The following is a 26,021-nucleotide window of genomic DNA, read 5'->3' as shown; positions in this document are numbered from 1 at the left end:
TCATTCTTCACCTATTTCTGAAATATTATAAAATTCTGACATACATATTCACATAACATGCAGACATGAAATATTTCCATGAAATTGAAGAGAGCTAAAAAATGTTTTGGAAAAGATTTGACATGGATAATATTTGATAGATTTGTGTGAAACAACAAAACCCAAAATTGTTGAGTGCGAGTTTAAACAAGTTCACTTAACTCATTGATATTCGTAGCGATATATACAGGGTCCTGCAACAGTGGCGCGGTGTTCCATATCTCTATATAGGAAGCAGATAGGAATCTAATTTTCTATAATATTACCTTATTGCTCGAGCTCGACAAAATAAAAATATTGGCGGTCACACAGGGTGTTCGATTTTTTCTGGGCGGATCCTAACTGTGTCTTTTTAAATGGCAACCTATATTTTTTATCGCTTTTTCGGTTTCTTCATAGAAAATAAAATAAACTTTATGTATATCTGCACTTCAAAAATATTGACGGTTTTCGAGATATCTAGCATGACAGGTTTTTTTTTCCAATATTCGTCACTCAGAATATTTGAAATTATAAAGTGGTGCCAAGTCCAGTTGAAATTTTTTTTGGTCGAATATTCTACATTGGTAACTCTCTCAAACGATATATCTGAAATCGACCTGTGATATACAGGGTATGAAAAATCGCTTGCCAAATATTGTAAATGAAAATTTGCAAAATCTTCCTTATATTAAATGGAACACCCTGTATATTATTGATCCATAAGAAGCGCCAACGAAACCTCTACAAATTTCATTAAGTATTCCCTATGGCTAAGTTCAATAGTTTTTCTTAAATGAGCATTTCTTTCGAAAAATGATCATTTTTTCAAAGCGAAATCCATTTGACGACTGATAAGAATATACAAAAAATACCCTTTCCTTAAAATATCGCCCATTCCTAAAATTACCTGTTGCTAGATAAACAAGTTGCGAATTACACCACAAAATGGACGTTCTTGAATAGTTACAATAATTTCAAAAATCTCGGAATTTGTGCCATATTCTTTCGGTCTAAAACAACCTTTCAGCGAATGAAATATTTATTGGAAATCAAGTAGTCTGGCAAATGACAGAACAAAATATTTGGCTGCAAATGAATATTGAAATTTTTAGTCAATCGTGAAGTTGAACTGTCGGTATAATTTCATCAGAATGTTGTTATCAAAAAGTGATTTGATTGATATGATTTTCATATTAGGTGAATCAGACAGGAATTGTTTATTGGCAAGTAGAATTTATTCTCAACGGTATCCAGATAGAAGGTATCCAGATGAAAGATCTTTCCGAAAGGTCTTGGGACGATTCGTTGAAACTGGATCTATTAATTATTCCAAACATGAGCGCATCAAGCCAGCTACTAATGAAGATAATGAATTGCAAGTTCTTCTTGCTGTTGAAGAAGATCCTAGTAGGAGTCAACGACAAATTGGGGAAATAGTGGATATAAGTGAGAGATCAGTGCAACGAGTATTGAAGAAACATCGCTTGCATCCATACCACGTTCAGTTACATCAAGAACTACTGTATGCTGATTTCGAGAAAAGAGTGAGATTTTGCAATTGGGCCATGAACAAAATTCGTCGAAACGAATATTTTTTCAATAATATTTTATGGTCGGATGAATCGACATTCCATAAAAATGGATTTGTAAATCGACATAATTACCATTATTATGCGACAGAAAATCCTCACTTATTGAGACAGGTGGATTATCAACATAGGTGGTCGATAAATGTCTGGGGAGGCATCATTGGAGAATATGTAATTGGTCCATACTTTTTTGAGGGACATATGAATGGTGCAATGTATCTCAATTTCTTACGAAATGATTTACCAGGTTTGTTAGATGATATTCCTCTTGACCTCCGCAATAGAATGTGGTTACAACATGATGGTGCACCTGCTCACTATTCGGCAGAAGTGAGAGATCATCTAAATGAAGTATTTCCCAATAAATGGATAGGACGGAATGGGCCTGTACGGTGGCCCGCTAGATCACCAGATTTGACGAAACTAGATTTTTTCTTATGGGGATACATAAAAAATATGGTTTACGTTGAGCCACCAACTTCTCCCGAAAATATGCGACTTAGAATAACGAATGCTTTTCGCAGCATTTCACCAGCTGTCTTGCACAGGGTAGAACAGTCTTTCAAACATAGACTTCAGCTCTGCATTCAAGAAAATGGAAGACATGTTGAACATATTTTATAAAAGTTTCATTATCAACCTTAATTAAACTCTCCCTTTTGTAGTTTTGTAATTTGCCAGTTGACAAATTTGAATATCTAGAACTCAAGCTCTGAATGAATATAATAACATGAAAAAAATAGTTATTTATAATGTTTCTTTCTTTTAACTTGTTTGGTTTGATATTGCACGATTTATGAGTGAAATTCTGCATCCAATGAAAAAATAATTTTCCATTTAGCAAAAAGTGATAGGTATATACATTTATTTCGTTAAAAAATATTTGTTTGGACACCTTCTAATGTACAAAATTGAAACAAGATATCTTTCGTATATTTTTATCAGTCGTCAAATGGATTTCGCTTTGAAAAAATGACCATTTTTCGAAAGAAATGCTCATTTAAGAAAAACTATTGAACTTAGCCATAGGGAATACTTAATGAAATTTGTAAAGGTTTCGTTGGCGCTTCTTATGGATCAATAATATACAGGGTGTTCCATTTAATATAAGGAAGATTTTGCAAATTTTCATTTACAATATTTGGCAAGCGGTTTTTCATACCCTGTATATCACAGGTCGATTTCAGATATATCGTTTGAGAGAGTTACCAATGTAGAATATTCGACCAAAAAAAAAATTTCAACTGGACTTGGCACCACTTTATAATTTCAAATATTCTGAGTGACGAATATTGGAAAAAAAAACCTGTCATGCTAGATATCTCGAAAACCGTCAATATTTTCGAAGTGCAGATATACATAAAGTTTATTTTATTTTCTATGAAGAAACCGAAAAAGCGATAAAAAATATAGGTTGCCATTTAAAAAGACACAGTTGGGATCCGCCCAGAAAAAATCGAACACCCTGTGTGACCGCCAATATTTTTATTTTGTCGAGCTCGAGCAATAAGGTAATATTATAGAAAATTAGATTCCTATCTGCTTCCTATATAGAGATATGGAACACCGCGCCACTGTTGCAGGACCCTGTATAACCCCTTCAATTCGATATATTACAGTTCTTCGAAAATAGCTTCACCTACTGAAATACAAACGATATTTGAATTAACAATACTTTCATTACAAAAAAAACAATTCTGGCGTTCAATCCTATACGGATCTGTGAAATTGATACAATGAATTAGTTAAAACATGTACTTGCGATTCAAACAAAAATATTAGGAATGATATTTCATGAATACTTCATCAAAATCCGTATGGGAATCGATAATGAAAACAATGAAACTAGATATGAATCAGAAAACATCCATTCATTTTTTTTCTGAATAATTCAGCAACCATCTTAAAATTTTAGCCGTAATTTGTCAGCTTTCTGTCCCAGCCTAGAAGAATATAGCTAAGAACTGAAAAAGATTAAAAAATGTTGGATGAAACAAATCAGGCTTTCACAAAATAATCAAGAAAGTAGTGACATTATTGAAATCAAACTTTCATCATTGTGAAGTGTGACTTAATAAATATGATATTTTCAACAAACCTTTTATTCTGATAAATCAAAAGTTGCCAATGTTAAATCTATCGTCAAATGAAGAAATAATATTTATATCATTATAATTCACAGATTCTGTGAGTATTATTCAAAATAATCGGTAATGCGAAATATTTCTAGATTATTAGAATATCTGAGAAAATCTAATTCATTTTATCATGGACACCATGAATTTCATGGAATTGGTTATACAAAGTCAGCATGTTACTAGGTACTCAATTCCCCGCTTGACAAATTCAAGTTGATAATGTTGTTAAAGCGATTTATTTCCAACAGGAGTACCCAGTTACAGAAAATGCTATTATTACAGAGTATATATGGAATAAATATTATATATTATATTACTTATATAATATATGAGTGTTGTGTCCACAAATTGTTTAATTTTTGATTTATATATATATATATATATATATATATATATATATATATATATATATATATATATATATATATATATATATATATATATATATATATATTACTTATATATCATATTACTTTATATACTATAAAGATACTTGATTAAAAATCATTATAACTTTTTCAAAAATACACTTTAAAGTGAGATCAGCACCTGAAAGTTTACAGAACCGCAACACGTGTTTCGCTATACATCTTCAGGCGTCAATACTATGTGTACAAATTCTGTCTCGTTCTTTTGTAGTTATTTGATTGATGATTTAATTTACTATGAGAGCACGACACAGAATTTGTACAAACAGTAATGATAATAATAATAATAGACTCTATCCAGATCACTCTGTCAAGATGGTTGTTCTGATTATTGGAGTCCTTGGTGGAATGATGTCCTCTCTACCTCCTCCTATCGGGGCTTCGGGGGATAGGGCCTGACCAGCGAACACTATGGTGAAAAAAAATAATAATAATAATACGACAAATATCGTCCTTGCTGGAATGATGGCCTCTCTACTCTCGAATCTTAAAATCATACCGGCCTGTCGCACCAAGGCAGAAATCTTAGCCGGACAGATCCAGAAGGCTGTCATTCTTGGCTCACTGCGCTTGCTCAGAGCACATGATTCTCGGACCCAATGATCACTTACCCCACGGTTTGGGGGGTGATCGTTGGTTGATAATGCTGGCGCGCCCTCCCAAATGTATCGGGAGTTCGGGGGATAGGGCCTGTGACCAGCGCATACTTCCGTTAAAAAAATAATGATACACCCCCAGAAAGCGGAGGCACAGGGTCACTCATCTGTTTCATATAGATAATAGTAGACTTTATGCCTTCGAAAAGAAGGATCTCCATCAGTCCCTGAGCGTGGTGGAAGAGTTCACGCATGCTATCTAAAATTCGAGATAGACGAATGTGCAATGGTCCATCTCAAAAGAGGACGATGGGGAGAGAACGAAAAGAATGTGCAGCTAGCTCGTAGGTGGAAGCATCCTAAACCATCTGGATGCCAGGAAGATGTATACATACCTCAGAATGAAACAACGTCACACAAGTGGTAACTGTAGTGAAAAACTCTCCGCGGCAAGTATCACCACAAACTTTGAAAGATCTGGTTATCGAAACTGTCGAGGAAAAACAAAGTTGCTGCAACAAATATGCTTGCCGTTCCAATCTTACTCTACTCGTTTGAAGTAGTGAAGTTGACTCGGAAGGAGTTGGGTCAACTCGACGTAAATAGCCGAAAAATGAATCATCCCCATCCATTTCATTTCTCTTTTCATTATGATCTCCTACCATGTAGTAATGGCTACATCCATCAATTTATTTTTAATATTCAAATTTTGAGGTCGTTCTATCTGTAATTGATTAGTTCTAAAAAGTATAAGATTAGTTAAAAATTAACCTTTTCCTAGTGCATCATTCTTTTGTATGTTTGAAGGTGATTGACAATGTTTTATGATGAATTTCACTAGTTCGGATTTTCATTGTCTACCGTATAAAATGATTTGAAATCCCTGAAACAACTATAAAATCGAAAATCTTCAAAATGTAAACGCTCAAACCACGTTAGAGCATTTGATCTCTAATATTTTGTATGAAGCGTCTATGCGTAAATATGATCGGCCATTATAATGGTGTCAAGATTGGCATGCACCTTCGGCCCACAACAACACAGCAACATATCATTCAGATCACCAGAGCTATTACTCACCCTGTTCTAATATTTCTGTAACATCACCAGCCTCAACAACACACACACCTATGCCATCACCGTATGAAACTAATTATCTTCCCCAAACAGAGACAAACAACACGACACTCTCAGAAGAAGAGCAGTCTTGTAATAATCTTCAAGAATCATCTATATCTGATGCAATAGTTTTGGCCATCTCTGATGGTCTGTTAAAATGACGATACAATGTTATTTTTTAAAAAGAATATATCTTCAATTTTTCCCCCAGTTCAAAAAATTGGTTTATATTCAAATTTAAGTAAAATGCCTACTCATTACATTATGTCATTTAATTGAAAAGCTGTGTATCTACTTACCATAAATTTATCCTTCAGAATTTCTGCGATTACTTCACATACTTCTGGTGTTATTCTACTGATTGATGGTACCGATATTTTGAACAAGTACATCAAGGAATGGTAAGAATCGCCTGTTGCAAGAAATCGCAGTGTGAGCAGCAATCTTTCCATTGGTGAAATGGCTTGTCTATAATTGGTATCTTCTTACTGTATTTTTGGGGAAATTTGGCATAATAACCATTCTAAATCGGTGCTGGACATTCGTAAGAAATTTTTGACACCTCAATTGTTTATATTATTTCCTGTGTGTAAATCGTAATTTTTCAATGCATTGAGTAGGTGTATGCCACCATATTCACTTCTATCGAGGAGACTTGGTTTCACTCAATATTTGTGCTTTCTTTTTTTTGCCGATAACACTATATATGACGCCGCTGCTGCCGCTATTTCATCATCTTGTTCCATGTTTGTCAACCGCAGTGGAAACACTGAGTTGCTCTCTGTCAGTTACCAGAAACATTGACGATTTGAAAGTTCTGTCAGTGGAAACAAAAAGTTTACATTTGTGGCCTTCAAGTTCCTAAATACACCAACAAGAAGAAACACAAGGCAACAGAAATGTTACAAAATGTTCCTCCGGTGGAAACGTAACTTTGGGTAAGATTGAATCCATTTCAGTGAGTTTCCTCTTATATCATATAGTTCTCGTAATTCAAGCAGTCAAATGCCTTTGACATGTCAAGAACATACCAAGTGCTAAATATTTTCTTTCCATTAAGTTTGTTATATTTTGAGTAAATTGAATTATTGCACTGTTTGTTGATCTCTCCCGTAAGTATCTGTGTTGGTTATAGCTAATTATATTACATTTATATAGAAAATTTGTAATGTTATTACACATAGCTAGCTTGAATACTAAACTTGGTAGAATATTTATAGGTCGATGGAAATATTCACCAATATTTGATACAATAGTGTACATTTGGCACGTCAATAGAATACAATAGAATCATGTAAGAAAATAAATGATGAAAAGACAGATTGAAAATCGAATCGTGACATTTTTACACATAAAAATATTTTAAAAATATGATTGTATAATATAACTTATACTTGTAAAATTTACAAAACAACAGATGTATATGGGACAAAATAAAATATTTACATAAAGAGTTTACATAATGAAGAAATAACTTAGGTTCCTCATTCCTCATATGGTCAATTTGGCAGGTCATTTATTTCTACTTATAAACTCATGGTTTTTCATAAGTTCAGAATCCCCCTTTTTATACATAGGTTTCACTTGGGATTGTTTCAGTCTTGAAAGGAAGACGCCAAATTTCATGGAGTTATTCATGATATATTATATAATTTCACTTATGCTTGGTATAATTCTTTTCATTAAAGAAGTGGGAATTTCATCATACCCACTAGAGTGTTTATCTTTAACTTTATGTGATAGTTCTATTACCTCATGAGGAGATATTTGCTTTGTTAACATTAACTCAAAATTATATTTTATTGCACATTCGAAAGGAATATTTGGTATGTTTGATATTAATTCTGGAACAATTTTAATCAAGTAATTTTTCTGGATGCCCTTGTAGTTGACATTCAAATTTTTTTCTCTTCCTGTTAAATTCGAGCATAATGTCCTCATAAATTTATTTTTATTATCAGAGGTCTTTATTCTGTTCAAATATTCATCTTCTTTAAATTTTCTCAAGCGATTATCATATTCTTTTTTCACCTCATTATATTGGTGCCGACTTACTCTGTTATTTACATATAAAATCAACATGCCAATCGAAGTGCGTTTCCATCCAGCAATTTCATTATTGTTAAAATATTCAATATTTTTATTCCTAGTAGTAACAGACCTAATCGGAAAGCTTTCATTAAATGATATCATGAAATTTTTCATGAAAGGATTCCATTGTTATCAACCTCTGATCTATCTAAGTAATATACTTCATCGCAAGTTAATGTATTGAGTTTGTTACTAAATTCGATTATCTCATCTTTAGAGAAAATTCTTTTGAACGTATGATAATGTATCTTTTTATTTGCCATTTTCCACGTTAATATTTGAGCTTTGTGATCAGAAATGTGAATGTCTATAACTTTTGCCTCATAAGTTCGTGTATAATTTTCAAGTATGTTACATATGCAAATATTTGTGGTTGGAGTTTTACGTGTGTAGTCATTTATTGTTTTGTGAATATCAAAACACTGAGTCAGTGTTAGCACATCTGATTTTATATTATTCTCCTCTTCCAATTCTATAATAAAGCCTCCAGCGATAAATAGAACCTTATTACTATCATCAAATTTATGTAGCAATCGTTCAAATTTGTCGAAAACTACTTCGAGAATAAGTAATATCAATGGCATTTTCAATGAATGATGGCTTTTGCTCACTGCCATTATAAGATTTTTGGCACTTGAATTCAAAGAAGATTAACTGACAGTCTGAGATATCATTATCAACTATACAAGTTGTACATTTCTCTAATATATTGATGAATATCTGATCGATAGTTGATATTGACTCAACTGATATCCTGGTTGGTCATTCAATGAAGTGATTCAATCCATAACACAAAGAAATTTACATAATTCTATGAAATCTCTGTTTTGTCAATCCGAAGATTGTATAGCGAAACATTTATCGCAGTTTTCTAAACTTTCAAGTGGAAATCTCTCATTAAAGTGTGTTTTTTAATACCTACATCACTTCAGTTCCTATTGATTATGCTGCATCAAATAGAAATTAGGGGTGATCATTTGGTTTCATGATAATTTGAAATGAAGTGTTTTATACCGCGTTCTCTGGAGATGTATTTCTGGCCCGCTTCTTTTTTATCTACATAAATGTTTCATCCAATACTATTTGTTGATGATGATGATGATGATATAATAGTCAACAAATCAAAATTAATATGTTGCATGATCTTCATGTTCCATCTTGGGATATATGTCACAAAATACCTTTTGAGAAATCACTGCAACTCATTCATTTTTCACTGATGATCTTGAGAAATACATGAAACTTTTGAAAATCACACCAAATGAAATAATTGGATGTATATGTGAGCCTGATTACTTCGAAAAAGATATGAAAAAGAAAATTTTTTTCATAAACGACTCATTTTTTATGCACCTTCATGATATGGGTATCAAACAAAAAGGATTGCCGAAAAGATTACAGAAAAATTAAACACGTTAATCTGAGTACTATGTGATGAACCGCTCAAAGGTATCAAATGGAAGGGATTGCTAAAGAGAAAATGAATGGCGGACGTCCATTGAAAAACCGCCCAATGGAGTAGTAAGTTTTTTATACAGTTTGCGGAAAAAATCAATGGTGAAACAATATTTTTGAAAAGAGACGTTTATCTACTTGTTGAAAAAAATGAACTTCAAATTGAATGAGACCCATCAAATTATTACAATAAACATTTTATATGTCGCGAAATTCATTTATTTTGTAAAGAAAAATAGGATCTTTGTCTCAGAATTACGAATGTCAAAATCAAGTTACATATTGCATTCTTATTAATATGTACAGTAAAATCTTACGACAAGCTTAAAAATCATATAAATTGTGTAATGTGTTGAATTATTCAATATGAAATTGATTTTTTCGATTCTAGAGAGAGTAATTTCCACCATATTTTTTATACGTGAACCAAAAGATACTCGATACTTAGAAATACACCTTGAGATTGAGAGCTAATCTTATAATTGAAATTTCATGACAACATTTTTTCAAATATCAGGTTCTGTAGCATATCTGTTTCATTTTCTTGACGAATATTCGGTATACAAACTGGGAAAAAAAGTTTATTCTCTGTAATTCAATGTTCTTCACAAAAACATTTCAGGATGATTTTTTCTTCTATATTTGACGAGTAGAAATTACTATTGTCAATGGAATATGTTTTACTGAACAAATAACATTTTAAATATGATTTGCAATCAGCTGCCTTCCATTTTTTTTTGTATTCGAATTCTAGATACTTCTATTCTTATTGTACTTCGACAAAATGTGGATTCCCTTATGTGGATATGTCGGTCTTTTTTGTGGACACAAATGACAGGCGCTTCATTGGAACACTATTGGTTTCTCAAACCCTTTGCCAAAATTATTTATGGAAATCTCATGCAGGTATGAAATTTGTAATCTATCGGCATTCATTGATAACCGATTTGTGACGTGTGGGTACTAGTTTGTAACAATTCGCCAGGTGGTCTCTGTAAACACCTGCCAGGCGCGTGGCTTGGTAGATTTCTCTGAACGAAACTCGCGACAGTTGAACACCTTTTGAGTGACAAAAGTAAATGGAAGGCACGTATAGATTGTTCTTTTTTGTATCTTTCAAATTATATGAATGAAAAAAGCATATTCCTAACATCGATCTGGAGAATGATATTTGATTTCTGAAGTAATTTTGTTCATTCATACCTCATAAAAGATATTTAGTAAATGTGAAATTACTTTCGTATAATTCCTTCCCTTAGTTTAATTGCGTTGTAATTTTTCGTAATTAGTAAATCAAAGTTTAACTGTTTGAAAAGTGCAGTAAAGAATAAATTATTGACTTTTCATTGATATTGGTTTTTAATTATGCTTATGTATCAAGCTATTTCGCAAAAAGTAGAAATAAAGTGGAATATTTATGTGTTTTTAAAAACTGTATCAACTTTGCATTATTTTTGGCATAATTTTTTCTGGTGTTTTAAATTTTTGCGAAATAAGTTGTATTTAGAATTGCAATTGGTAATGAAAATGCGTTGGAAAGATGAGTTAGGCATAAAGCACTAACTTTGTTGAGGTTTGGCTAAATTTGAGAAATCGACAAATGTCAAATTTTCGAAAATCTGTAAAAAAACTAAATTTGTACTAGAGAGCTAAAAATTGGTATATGGGTAAAAAATGAAAAAACAATCATCTTTTCTCTTTACCGATTTTCGAAATTTCGAGCAATAACTGCTTTTCTGAACATTTTTTGGAAAAAATGTCAAATTGGACAGGGAAGAAAAATCACTTGATCGGTCATAGGCATGTCATTTGGCATCATTTTTAAAGCACAACATAATGGAGATATCAAAAGTTGCTTGAAGAGATGAACAAAAAAAAATCCCATTTGATGCGGACTTTATGTGTGACACTATGTATATATATATATATATATATATATATATATATATATATATATATATATATATATATATATATAGAAAGGTAGTCTTTTTGCTGACTAGTCAGAAAATAAGTGAAACAATATTTGGGTATGCAGCAGGCCAAAACTTAGTGTACTCTTGTAACACAGATTCCAAGCTTTCGATAATCATTATTATCATCATCAGGGATGCTACAATAAGGATAAAAGACAGTCATATTTATAAAATAATAAGTCAAAAACAACTTACAGTGTATGTGAGGTTATATGGCAGGTTGAATGAAATATGGACGTAACATACATGAAAAATTACTATGGTGAAACTCAGGACGTTATAGACAAACAATATAATAGATCTAATTATATATCATTGTATAATCAAGTTAAAAATCACCTGTTCCTTGAAGAGGAAACCACGTGCATGATTCAAAAAGACATATGATATGTAATCCAATCCAGCATGCGCTGTATCAGCCAATTACGGGGCTCAAAATTGAATTGACATTCGACATCAACAAAATTGTTCGATCTGTGACATAAAACCTTAACCCTGTTGCCAAATGATTTTGGGCAATGTCTGACTGTAGGCATTGCATGTTCAGATTCCATTACACTTTAAAGCTAAAGTAATTTTTTAACAATTTCTGGAACAATTTGTGAGAAAACTTATCATAATGGATTTTATATTAAACAATAATAATGAAAAAAGGATGATGATGTATAATATCTGGAAGATTCAATCTGTGAGAAGAATACCATTAGATGACATTTGGTGATTTCTCATTTCGTGATTATCCATACAAATTAAATAAGAGTAAATTTCACTTAGGTGATTTAAATCGGTTTTTTTATTCATGGAGTTTTGTAAATGTGCTTGTCCTTCCATTTCGAGACATTTTTTTGTTGAAAAACCACCATTTTCATAATTTGTTAATTTGTTTTCGTTCACATTGTATATGATTATAGGTAGTTAAGAGATCAATTTTGACATAATAAAAGAGTGAGTTGAGTTGTTTAAAATTAATACATTCATTCAAGAGTTTACTTGAGATATTCCCTCTACTTCAACATGGTAGGAGAGCGTGGTTGGTTAGCCTAAGGTTCCGGAGTATAAGAAATATTTGCATATTATAAGAAACTGCTGAAATTTTCTTGCTGAAAATTTTTGACATTGACAAGTGTTCTGAAGCTATCATTTTTATTCAGTTGTATCCAAGCTCTACCAAAAGCAAAATGAATACAACTAAAATACAAATAGGATTACTTGAGGGCAAGTCAAACTGGTCATCATGGAAATACAAGATCAGCTTACTATTACGAAGTATTCAAGGCGGTACTGAGGTAGTTTAAGGAAAATTAACTTTACCAGAAAACGCAACCCAAACTCAATCAAGCAGATATTCTGCAAAATGAAGTCACCAAGGATAAAGTAGTAAATGGTAATACCTGTAAATGCGATCTACCAGAATTGTTGCTGATTTGCAAGAGTTTGGAGACTCTTCCTCCAGAGTATTTTTCGTTCAAGTCAAATTGGATGCTAATGTCGAAGAACGATGGAACAATTGACAGTTTAACTAAACAACTTTGTGCATACGAAAAAGCTTTATCATCCCAATCCTTGGTCAAAGAGGAAGTGGTGTTTTTGGAAAATAAAGAAAAATTCAAAGGAAATCACAATATGAACCTGTTTTGTAAATATTATAAACGAAAAGGGCATAAAATGAAACACTGTTCCAAATGGAAAGCAGATGGAAAACCTCCAAAACCAGGAAATGGAAAACCTCCAAAACCAGGAAATGGAAAACATAAAACAAGTGATACCAATGTGACTCTCGTATCAGAAACAAACTCCGTGTTGTATTCTACGTGTGATAAAGACATTTGGTATGTTGATAATGTTGCTACGAATCGCATCACCAATCAAAGTGACATGTTTCGAAAATACACACCTTTTGATGGAAATCACAGGGTCACAATAGCTAATGGAGATTCAATCCCAGCTCTAGGTCAAGGTACCCTGAGGGTGAAAGCTTGTGTAAACGGAAGAATACAGATTTTCACCATGACAAACGTATGGTATGTTCCAGGAATAAACAAAAATCTTTTCTCTGTTTTATCCGGGCAAGATAAAAACACGGATAGCTTATTTATTTCAAGTGCTGAAAAATGTCAAATAAAACCCTCCGGAGAATCTATTTTAGTTGGAACAAGAAACAGATGTGGAGGATTGTTCAAACTGAATTTGAAATTCGTCAAACCCGAAGTTGCTGTTAATGTAAATACAGTTGGCAATGAAAACGTATTACAGCTGTACTCTGAGAGAGAGACTTGGACACCAAAATAAGAAACATGTGAAATCGCTACTCGAACGTGAACTTGGTATACATGTCAATTTGGACAGTGAATTTTGTAGAGGATGCGTTTACGGAAAAGCTTGTATAATGAAGTTTGGTACCAGAGACAGAGCTGATGTTCCTGCACAACGAATACATGCTGATGTATGTGGACCTTTTTGTCCATCCAAGTCAGGTTACCGGTATTATAGTAGTTGTTTACAGCTGATTCTCGGCCTCCCCCCACCACTATGACGTATTAATTGCTTTTTTTATTGGTTGTTGTTTGGTGAAGTTTTTTTGTTGTGCAGTGAAGTCAAGGCGTTGTGACCTTGAAGTGTCTGGTGCATGGATCGTTCAGATTTTTTTTTCATATGAGATTTTGTGTGTTTATGTGTGTGTGTAGGAGAATGCACGGTACAGGGTTTCATCATGTGCTTGTTTGTCTATGTACAAACATACGTCTGCATACTTCGAAGATCCTCCAAGTAATAAATGCTCCATCGGTGTTAGGGCACCAAGTTAGTAGTGGAGTGACGTCACAGCAATAACCGTTCAACGGCTAGAGAGCGACATGTTCACTCCACGACGTGTGGCAGAGTAATGCGTATTCATCGGTCTGCCCTCACCTCTCCTGAAGCGATGAAGGTTCGCTCTAGCCCCGCTATCGATGGTGACACAACGGCAGCCGAGGACTGTTTGCCTAGCGTCTACCCTCTCCGAGACCGCAACGACCACTGCTTGCTCGTATATCGACATCTGTTATCGCATTCAGTTGGGAGGTAATCTTGGCGCATGTAGTTGAGAAGTGGGGTTGGCTATGACGTCTTGACGGGTCCTATCAGAGTGTATTTAAGAAGCGTACGAGTGTTGGCTATGTCAGTTTACATCAAGTGAGTTAGTGAGAACTATTATATAAAATGTATTCCTGTGACTGTGGTAAATCTTTCACTCGTAGTGATAATCTTCGTCGGCATCAGCTCCAGAGTTGCCAAGGCGGGCCTGCAGTGAAACGGGTGAGAGTGGATAATGCAACACCTATGTATACGTGCAATTGTTGTAATGTGACAATTCCTATGAGCCAAGTGAATTCTCACCGAAGAACCATGAGTCATAAAAATAATGCATGTGTTCAATTGTCTGACGGTGTTCAAATTATAACGAATGCATTCAATTGCCGCATTGCTACATACAGGGTGGAGAGTTCGATTGTAACCAGTGACTACATTTCATTTTTCAATAAGATTAGGCAGAAGGTCATTGAATTACTGGAATCAGCCATCAGGATCCATAAAAGCATCAAGGTGAATATGGAAGTTTTTGGGAATTATATTCTTCAGACTGATGATTCGAGGGACACGAAGTCATTTAATTCCCAAAATAAAATAGTGGACCAATCTTCAGATTTGAATGCTGTTTTTGATGGATTCCGTGATGTAATTGTGGCACAAACGACTGAGTTCCAGGATCGTGACTCAGGTATTTATTTTTTAAAAATTTCAATAAGATTGAATAGTAATATTTTTTTTTTTTTATAATTCAGGTTGGACTTGTGAAAAAATATTGTTTCTCGAGGTCAACATTAATAAATACAGTCCACTGGAAGGACGTTCATATGTGAAGCTGCCTCAATGTATTCAATGGAAGAAAGCTGTTGTGAATGTTCGTAATGAAGATCAATATTGTTTTGCTTGGGCTATAACATCAGCATTATATCCTGCAGATAGTCGAGTGTCCGAACTTACGTCATATCCACATTTTTCCACTGTTTTAGATGTCACAGGTATGGATTTTCCGGTTAAAGTTAATAATAAGAGTATCGAAATATTCGAAGATAGGAATGATATTTCAATTAATGTTTACGGTTTAGAGAGTACATTTGAGAAGGGTAAAATGAAGTATGAAGTGATTGGTCCATTGCGATACTCACAGAGAAGACTCCGGAGACATGTCAATTTGTTGTTTATAACTGATGACTCCGGTAATGGTCACTATTGTTGGATCAAAGATCTTTCAAGATTAGTTTCTAATCAACTATCAGCTCATAGACAGAAAAAATATTTTTGTGACGGATGTTTGATATATTTTTCTGATGAGAGATTGCTTTTACGTCATAATATGTATGATTGTAATCACATTAGTACCACAACACCAACTACTAATTTAAAGATCAATAAATATGGTAGAATGGTTGCGGAAAATAAACTAATGTTTGAAAACTTTGAGAGGCAAATGAGGGTGCCATTTGTAGTGTATGCTGATTTTGAATCAGTGCTTAAACCGATTCATGTGAATGAGCCAAATCCTGGAAGTTCATACACGATTAAAACATTCAAACATGCCCCATATTCATTTGCTTATTTGATAAAGTGTTCATATAATGATGATTTGACAAAATTTGTTACATATAGGGGTGTAGATGCAGCTCAGAAATTTGTGAGTAGCATTGAAGATGATTTGAAAGAGATACATGAAAATCATCTCAGAAACCCTAAACCAATGGATACACAAACTGTCGAAGAAGAAGAACAGTTTGTTGCAGCCAGAACTTGTGGTATATGTAATAAAGCATTTACTGATGGTGACGTCAAAGTAAGAGATCATTGTCATGTCACAGGAAAGAAAAGATCACATGCCGCTCACTCGAAATGTAATTTAAATTTCAAAATACCAAACTTCATACCTATCATTTTTCATAATTTAAGTGGTTATGATTGTCATTTATTCATAAAAGAATTGTATAGGAATAAAGAGAAAGTTGATGTTATCCCGCAAACTAAAGAGAAATATATATCTTTCACGAAGCATCTCTTTACACACAGCTATACCGATAAAGATGGTGTGGTTAGGAAGAATTATCTCAAAATGAGATTTATCGATAGTTATAAATTTATGACTAATTCGTTGGAGAAGTTGGGTGCAAACTTGACCTCCGATCAATGTTTGGAGATGCACAAACATTTCCCACAAATTGAGAAATTCAATTTGATGAGACAGAAAGGTGTATTTCCATATAGTTTTGTTGATGACATTGACAAATTGAATTATCCATTACTTCCGACAAAAAATCAGTTTTATGACACACTCAATTGTGAACATATATCGGAAACTGATTATGATAGGGCTAGAAAAGTTTGGAATTTATTCGAGTGTCAGAATTTGGGGGAATACTCTGATTTGTATTTGAAGTCGGATGTATTGCTACTATGTGATATTTTTGAAAACTTCCGCACCACAAGTTTAGAGATATATAACTTAGATCCGGCACAATATTACACTGCACCTGGATTATCATGGGATGCCATGTTGAAGTTCACTAATGTTGAATTGGAATTACTAACTGACATTGATATGATTCACTTTTTTCAAAAAGGTATACGAGGTGGAATTAGTCAATGTAGCGAGAGGAAACATATAGCAAATAATAGATTTTTACCCAATTATAATCCCAACGAACCTTCCACATTCATTACATATTTAGATGCAACAAATCTATACGGTCACAGTATGTCACAACCTCTACCAACAAGTGAATTTACATGGTTGACACCAAATGAAATTCTTAATCTCGATGTGATGGATGTGAGTACTGATAGTCCGTATGGGTATGTATTTGAAGTGGACATTCATTATCCACAAGAGTTGCATGATAAACATTCTGACCTTCCATTTTTAGTCGAAAAAATAATACCACCTCGTACACAATCGAAAATTCCCAAATTAATTCCAAATTTGAATGATAAAAGAAAATATATTGTTCATTATAGGAATCTACAGCAAGCTGTCAAAAATGGATTGATTGTAATGAATACACATAGAGTATTGAAATTCAAACAATCATGCTGGATGAAACCCTATATAGATCTTAATACTGAAATGCGTAATAGGTCTAACAACAAATCTGTTAAAGATTTCTATAAACTAATGAATAATGCGGTGTATGGAAAGACAATGGAGAATGTAGATAATCGAATTGATGTTAGACTCGTTACACATTGGGAAAATATAAAGAAAAATATAGGTGCCAGCACTCTCATAGCCAAACCAAATTTCAAAAATTGTTCAATTTTCACTGATAATTTCGTTGCCATTCAATTGGGTAGAGTGAAGGTTCATTACGATAAACCATTATATTTGGGATTTTCCATATTAGAATTATCTAAAACAGTCATGTATGACTTTTTCTATGGATGCATCAAACAACACTTTGATGAAAATGTCTCTTTACTTTACACAGATACCGACTCGCTCATTCTTAAAGTAAACACAGAAAATTTTTATGAATTCATAAAAACTAACATAAGTAGATTTGATACATCCAATTACAGTATAGTTAACCAATTCAATATTCCAGTAACAAGTTCAGTCTTGGGTAACTTCAAAGATGAATTTCCAAATGATCCAATCATGAGTTTTTATGGTACAGGTGCTAAAGCATATTATGTGAAATCTGTTGATGGTGAATTTAAGAAAGCCAAAGGGTTAAACGATCTGTAATAAAGAATGAATTGACATGCGAAGATTATCAAAAAATCGTCGAACAAGGTGGTATGATATTCAGAAAGATGAATTCATTTAGAAGCGTGTTACATGATATGTATACTGAATTAAAAAATAAAGTTGCATTATCATATCACGATGATAAACGATTTATCATTCCGAATACTACCCACACTCTTCCTTGGGGTCATAATGATATTGAATTTTATGAAAACGATCCAAATGAGAACATTCGTTGGATAAGTAATATTATTCAACAATCACAATCTCAGGAGACTCCATTGGATCAATTGATTAATTTATTATCTGCCGAGATCAATGATTGAAATATCATTCAATATCTTCAAAACCGGAAAATTCAATATTGATATTTATGTAGCCATTTATAATTAATAATATATGATAGAAGTAATGTGATATTAATGTATTATGTATGTATGTATATGTATTACTGTAATGAATATAAAATGATTAAAATTTTATTTGTATTATTTCTATTTCCCTAATCAATTACTGCAATATATAGTATAATGTAAATGACAGAAATATCAGTTTGAAGAGAATCATCGTAGAGTGCACAATGTCTAAAACAATCGATAAGTTTGGTAGAAAAAGAAAATGGGGTGGTAATGTCATTCGAGGTCCTCCTGGGAATGGTTTTAAATTAACAAAAGATGGTCATTATGACATGCAAAGGAAAATATTGAAAAATACAAGTGAACCAATTGACAAGAGTGATTGTGTAACTGTATCATATCTTGAGGGGGAAATTAATGGAGCAAAGGAAGTTATACTTCTAGCCCTACAAGCTGCAATACAATCCACAATAGGCAATATTGCTCGGGACGCCCGGCAAGCATTTAACGATAAAATTGCAGAGGCTCGGATAACTTTCACTCGTAAATTTGACAAACTTACAAGTGATGTAGACATAAAAATGTCTGACATAACAGCGTCTACAAATAAAAAATTTGATGCTATGTCAAACATAACAGGGACTACAATGAAAAAGTATGATGTACTGGAACAGAGAGTTGAAGTATTGGAGAAAAACCATAAAGAAGTTTTGGAGAGAAACTATAAAGTCAGGCCATCATCATCAGGTGGACTGGGATATCCAGGACTGAACATTAATCCAAATCATAGAATAATACAACCAAAACCAAAACCAACTGATGATGTATTAATGGAACCAACATGGTGAATGTATTCCCTCGTTAGGTTAGGTTAATAGCTACGTTAGGTTAGCTGCATACTTACGTTAGGTTAGGTGTTAGGTTAGTATTCCCTCGTTAGGTTAGGTTAATAGTTACTGTAGGTTAGGTTAGGTTAGGTTAGGTTAGGTTAGGTTAGGTTAGGTTAGGTGTTCGGTTGCATAGCGGTAGGTTAGCGTACTAGGTTAGGTTACGTTAATACATACGATAGGTTAGGTGTTCGGTTGCATAGCGGTAGGTTAGCGTACTAGGTTAGGTTACGTTAATACATACGATAGGTTAGGTGTTCGGTTGCATAGCGGTAGGTTAGCGTACTAGGTTAGGTTACGTTAATACGTTAGGTTAGGTGTTCGGTTGCATATTATGTTACGAACGCGCGCGCGAAGAGGGCGTAGATGTCTCTCCAGATGTCCCGCCTACCTGGGGCCGGAGGCCCCACCCACCTGGGCGGAGCCCAGGCAGTGGGCGGGGCCCGTTAGGGCCACGCCCCCCCCCCCCCCCCCCCCCCCGTCGCCACCAACTTTTCGGATACCCCGCCCCTTTCCGAAGCCCCGCCCCCTTTCCGAAGCCCCGCCCCTCCCCTCCCCGAAGCCCCGCCCCCCGACTCCCAACATTTGCGCATGTACACCCCTACCCTCATCGCGCATGTGCGCTCCCACCATTTTCCCACCGCTCACGCATCGAAGTCGATACCCTCCGGAGAGCACTCCACAACATTCAGTTCGAGAAGTCATCTCATCGAGAGCAGTCCACTCCACAACAAGGCAGTACGTTCCAACGACCAACTTGATATTTGAGTAAGTAAATTAGGAATGTTATTTTTTATATCAACTAACTTTGTATTATTTCTTCTTTTTCAGAATGGCAACCAATACACAGGAGGTGAATAATGCTGTGGCGTCTATTCTGCCGGTGTCCGCTGACCAGGAGGAGGCAGCATCTTCGAGAGCGGTGACGGTTGACCAGCCAACCACTTCGCGTTCGCGAGTTAGGTGCAGATCTTCTAGCCCTGACTTATTCGAGGAGGAGGAGGAAGTCAGGGCTGTGAAGAAGGTTTGCCAACGACCTGCAGCAAAGGTTGGTCCTATTTCAAAGTACCGAGCTACTTGCAATAGGACTAATCCTTATGCAGGTAGTTTTTCGACCTCTCGTAAGAGGGCCTCCACACCAGCAGCAGCACCAGCAGCAGTGGAAATTCCGAGGAGTCCTTCTCCGGAGTTGGTGATATTGTCGCCGTTGGTGACGCGACTACCACCGCTGCCAGCGACACCGGCGGATCCTGAGGTGTTGGTGCCACAGCCTATCGGAGAGGTTAGTGAAAAGATGAGTGTTTTTCTGCAGAGATGCAAGAAAGCAGAACGAGCTGCCCGATCTAGCGAGGCCGCGTTGGTTACCATGAAGCGACAAATGGCTGAAATGGATAACCGACGGAGGGAAATCCAAAAGGAAATGGCCGAAATAGATCGGAATTATGCATCTCTGCAGGAAAGGTGTAAAGCAGAGACCTCTTCGATAAAGCTGTACAAAAAAATAGTGACAGTTATGGACACTCTTTTTGTAGATGAAGTGTAAATGTAAGATTAGTTTTAGGTTAGTTAGGAGTATTTAATTATGGTAGTTTTAAGTTTATATTTGTTAAGTTTATATTGAATAAAGGAAAAGGAAGTGAAATAAAGGGTGTACACTGTTTTTTGGTTTGGTACACATTGAACAATGCGATGGTTGGAGCATTTTTCTTCACTTCCTCTTATTATTATTATTATTTTTTTTATTTCAATTCCAAGTTCTTCTAGACAAATACCTCACATCAATTTTTGTGTTCTCTAATCACTTGTAAATAATTTCATGTGAAGAAAATTTAAAAAATAAAAAATAGACATGTTTCATAGTGAAATCGACAAGTATATTTCATTTGTATTTTATCCATTCAAGTATCTCTTTCATTGAATATGTCTTATGTCACTTTGCAATTTACCCCTACTCATTGAATATGTCTTATGTCACACTACAATTTACCCCTACTCAATGTTCCACTCCTCTCCCACTCCCTCTCGAAAGTATAAAAGTAGAAATCATCTGATGAAACATTCAGTTGATCAGCTAGCATCGAGATGGAACCCGATTCAACCTCCGAACCCTATAGCTGCCCGGATCAGGGGTACAACTTCAATTACTGGGATAACAGCCAGGTACAGGTTGTCTCTTCCACCACGGAACCCCACAGTCCGCCATACGAATACCGGGATCACGACATCAGGATGCAAGTTCAGCATGTCACTGGCAGTGACGAAGGACACTTGGATGACTCGGAATATCCAGATCCTGACGGATGGTGGGACCCTGCTTATGATGACATTGTCCCAATGAGTAGCGACGACGACGATGATGACGACGACGACTCTGGTGATGATGCTGATGACGAGCTTGACGTTAGACGTCCTCCACCATCCCCTATCCTCATCGAGGATAGTCCTCCGCCATCCCCAATCCTAATCGATGATGATGTCCTCAATTCCGATGATGACATATAATCATCTACTCGTCCATCATTTCCTTTCCTTTCCTTCCACGGAGTACACACTTTTTGGTTGGTGTACACGAGGCACTGCGAGGCTGGGGCAGTGTCTTCCTCCCTTCCTCTCCCTCTTATTAGTTTTTTTTCCATAATAATCACTAGAATTTCTCCTAATAATCGCTCAGAGTTTCATTCTTGATGTTTTCGAATCTCAAACACTGTTCTACATTTCACCCCCTCCATTTCATTTCTTCCAATATAAATATAGCAACAATCCCAGTTCTATATCATTCTTCCACAATGTCGAGTACAGGACCCATCCAAGTACATGAAATAGATTCAACGTCTGATCATTTGAGTACAACCTTCGCTCAATTTCTGCAGCGAATCTATGATCTTCCTGATGATTTCGCAGAACGAGTGGAACAAGGTATTCAGGACGACATAGATGCTGTTGACGATAATAATGCGGATGATGTGATTAGTATATCATCTGATTCAGCTGATTATGACGACGACGACATCATGAGTATATCATCTGATTCAGATGACTACTATGAGGATGATATCATTAGTATATCATCTGATTCAGATGACGATACCATAATTATTGTTTCTGATGATGAGGAGCGTTAGTCCATATCATTGCATGGATTAATAAAAAAATAACAGCCCTTTTCAGGGCTACAATTAAAGACTGAAACAATAAAAAAAATGCTCTTTTCAGAGCTACCATTATACTTTCAAACAGAAACAGATTCATACCATTGTTAACATTATGTTAACATTATAATCTCAAACGAAATATATGTATGTGAAAGTATTCATCATTATATGCATATGAATGATTGACAAATGCCAACTTCAACTTTCATTTAAAGTAGTACTCATCATATGCATAGATATTCAATGACTATCAAATTCCAAATTTCGACTTTTCAGTCAAAGTAGTAATTTATTTGTCATATAATGTATAGATATTCAAAGACTAACAAATTTCCAACTTAGACTTTTATTAGTCAAAGTATTCATTTGTCACATAATCTATGAATACTAATACAACTAACTACTGTTTGTGTGAATAATGTAGCCCTGAAAAGGGCTGTTGTTTTTTTTTTGACCAGTAGGTCCACGGTTATTGTGCCACAGGTTGGACATTATTACATATAATACATGTAGATACTCGGGTGAAGTTTGTTAGTGGCCTCTCGCAAGCTTCACACCAATTCTGTCCCATTTCCATAATTGAGACAGTGTTGTGGGTGTTGACATGGGCATACCACCCTCCATTATTGTTTCTATGCGAATAAAACCGAAAGCAGCACCAACATAGTTTTTTGTTCTCTCCATCTATTGTGCTGATCAATACGTATGCATCCAATGCACAATACAAATCCAAGGGATCTTCCAGTGTCTCACTGACATTGAGTGTTCGCATACCGATCCTCATAGCACCATCACCTTCAGTTGTGTCAGCTTCTATCCCTTCATCATCTCCTTCTTCATCCATGACCCTCTCAAACTCCATCACGTCATCATCTTCGTCGCTTTGGTTGGCCTCGTTTTCAACTTCGTCTATCTCATCTTCATCGACTCCAACATCTTCTGCTTCAACTATTACTTCCTCTAGCGGAACATTGACATCCTCATCATCTGATTCGTCTATCCAATTGTTTTCATCAACAGCAGCTATTCTATTTAATGCAGCATTTATTTTTGCAGAATTCATCTTGTTGTTGTTTGCTCACAGTTGTAGAGAGTGAATGAATGAACTCTAGGTTTGCAAGTCAACTTATATAGGAGGTGATGCGACTCCCACTTGACTCGTTTAGAGTGGAATAGTAGGAGAAGTTATCCCACTATACTTCCACATGATGTTGATTTGTATAAATAGAGATCGTAGGTATAGGAGAGAGCATTCAGAGTTTCTGTAAGTCATCTCTTAATATTTCTAATCGAATTAGTAAAATGCCGTTTCCAAAAGAGTGGAATGAAAAACCAAAAGTGTGTGTCTACCCAATGATGATTGCAGGGGCTATTGTGTGCTACTTTTGTCAAATAAGTAGACCTAAGGATTCAATCAATCCATGTACTGGTATGTGTAGTGATTGCGTGTTGCGGATTCAACTATCGCCTCCTTCTCATCCACCGAAGCGAACAAAATCGGATTATCGTCAACAACAGTTACAGTGTCTGAAGTGTTCCGAACCTATAATATTTAACAATATAGGTATCTGTAGAAATATTTGTGGTACCTGTGCTGCCGTTCCAACTCCACTGCAACGTTGTTTGCGTTGTGATACATATTCCATGAATTGTTGGAATCATGTATGCAATGCATGTAGAAGTACTTGGGATCTGTGTGAGAAGGTTGGTCAACTCTACCCCAATAGGAGAATCCATTTTTTTCAATGTTGGTGTTTGACGCACGAGCAACAACTATTGAGGAATAGAGTCAAAGAACGTTCCACATCCACAGAGACATATTAACATTTTTCATTTTTTATTATCGTTATTGTCCTCTATTATTAATAAATATATATATTTTGAATTTATTTGTATTATTTTCTAACATTTAAAAATACATGCATGCAACACAAAGTTTTCCTCTTAAATGACAAAGATTGTTACATGCGTGAATAGTTTAGTGAGAGAGCGCATGTGCCAGTTGATGAAAGAGCGCATGCGCTAGTTTATTTTCTTCTATAAATGGTGAGGTCTCAGTAACATCATCACCTTTCCTATCCACATTCTATTGCTATCACATATCATTCCTCAGACCTTAATAATCATGAGCTCTATGCCGCTATTGATTGCTGAAGATGGTTCACCACTTGTTGATATCGATCAGACTGATTTTGAAAATATTCCAGTATTACATTTATCGAGTCAAGATTCGATAAATGATTTTGATATTAACGACTTCGTTAACTTTGCAGATGTGCCAGAACCAAATGAGCAAATTATTATTGAAAATCCGATCGTTTCGCAATTATCATCACTCAAACACTCTTCATCTACCCTTCCTCTTGGTGTTGATAAGAAATCTAGAACAATCAAGAGGAAGGTTACTAAGGCATCTTCATCGATTGTCACTGACTTTAAAGAAAAGAAAGAATCCAAAAGTGTTGTGCGACAGAAAAAACCCGCAACGAAAAGTGACAGATCGAAGAGGAAGCCAAAAGGTACTCCTAAAGAAATGAAGAGTGATTTGAAAGCTGAACCGCTATCTTCTTTCAGCCCCCTCCATCGGTTTGGGGAAATGAAAAGGAAAGCAAAATGCCGTCTTGTAAAGGCACAGATGACTATTGCTGAACTTGAAAAGAGTGAGCGAGCTATTAATGCTAATAATGAAACTCTTGAAGCATTAGATGCCAAGATTGCATTAGCGAAGGTTGAATTGGCTAGAATGTCTAAAGATGCTGATGAACTCCGTTCAAAAATTGGTAAAGATAAGCAATTCCATCAACGTTCGAGAATGCAAGCTCAGGCTGAGCTTGAGGAGTCGACTAAGCTTTATGAGACAGCATTATCAGTGAGAGATAATTGGCAAAAAGAGTTGGATACTGCATTTCAAAGTGACGGCGATTAGTTTTGGGAATGATAATGTGTTTTCAATATCGTGAGTTGAAAAATATAAGCGGGAATGGAGTATACAATTAATTTGGTTTGGTATACACAGAACATTGCGAATGGCTGGGGCAATGTTTACCGCTGCAATATTTTTCAGTTCACATACTTATAATTGAAATGAAAACAATAATGAACTTTAATATTACTTTATTCATAAAAGTCACTATTATATACATTTAAACCATATTTGATTCATCAATCCAAGAATTTTGTTCGCTAGGAAGGCCTAACCACTTTACATATACTTTATTTTTTCTTCTCTTCAACACCTTCTCAATCAGATATACGTCAGGATTCTCGGTTCGTAATAACTCTTCTTCGTAAAAACATCCTCTAATCGGCTGTTCATTCATATCTTCAAGATTATAAGTCGTTGGGATGGTTTTATTAATTTTAACAATCTTGAATAGCTCCGTGGTAAAATTCGCAGTGTAAGACTTTTCAAAAATATGTTTGTATTTACTTATA

The sequence above is a fragment of the Leptinotarsa decemlineata genome, unplaced genomic scaffold (genome assembly GCF_025532065.1).
Source record: "Leptinotarsa decemlineata unplaced genomic scaffold, Ldec_3_MD MMD2_tig00026369_RagTag_RagTag, whole genome shotgun sequence".
In the NCBI taxonomy this organism is placed as follows: domain Eukaryota; kingdom Metazoa; phylum Arthropoda; class Insecta; order Coleoptera; family Chrysomelidae; genus Leptinotarsa; species Leptinotarsa decemlineata.
The sequence above is the reverse complement of the archived record's forward strand: the minus strand, read 5'-3'. Positions refer to the sequence as shown.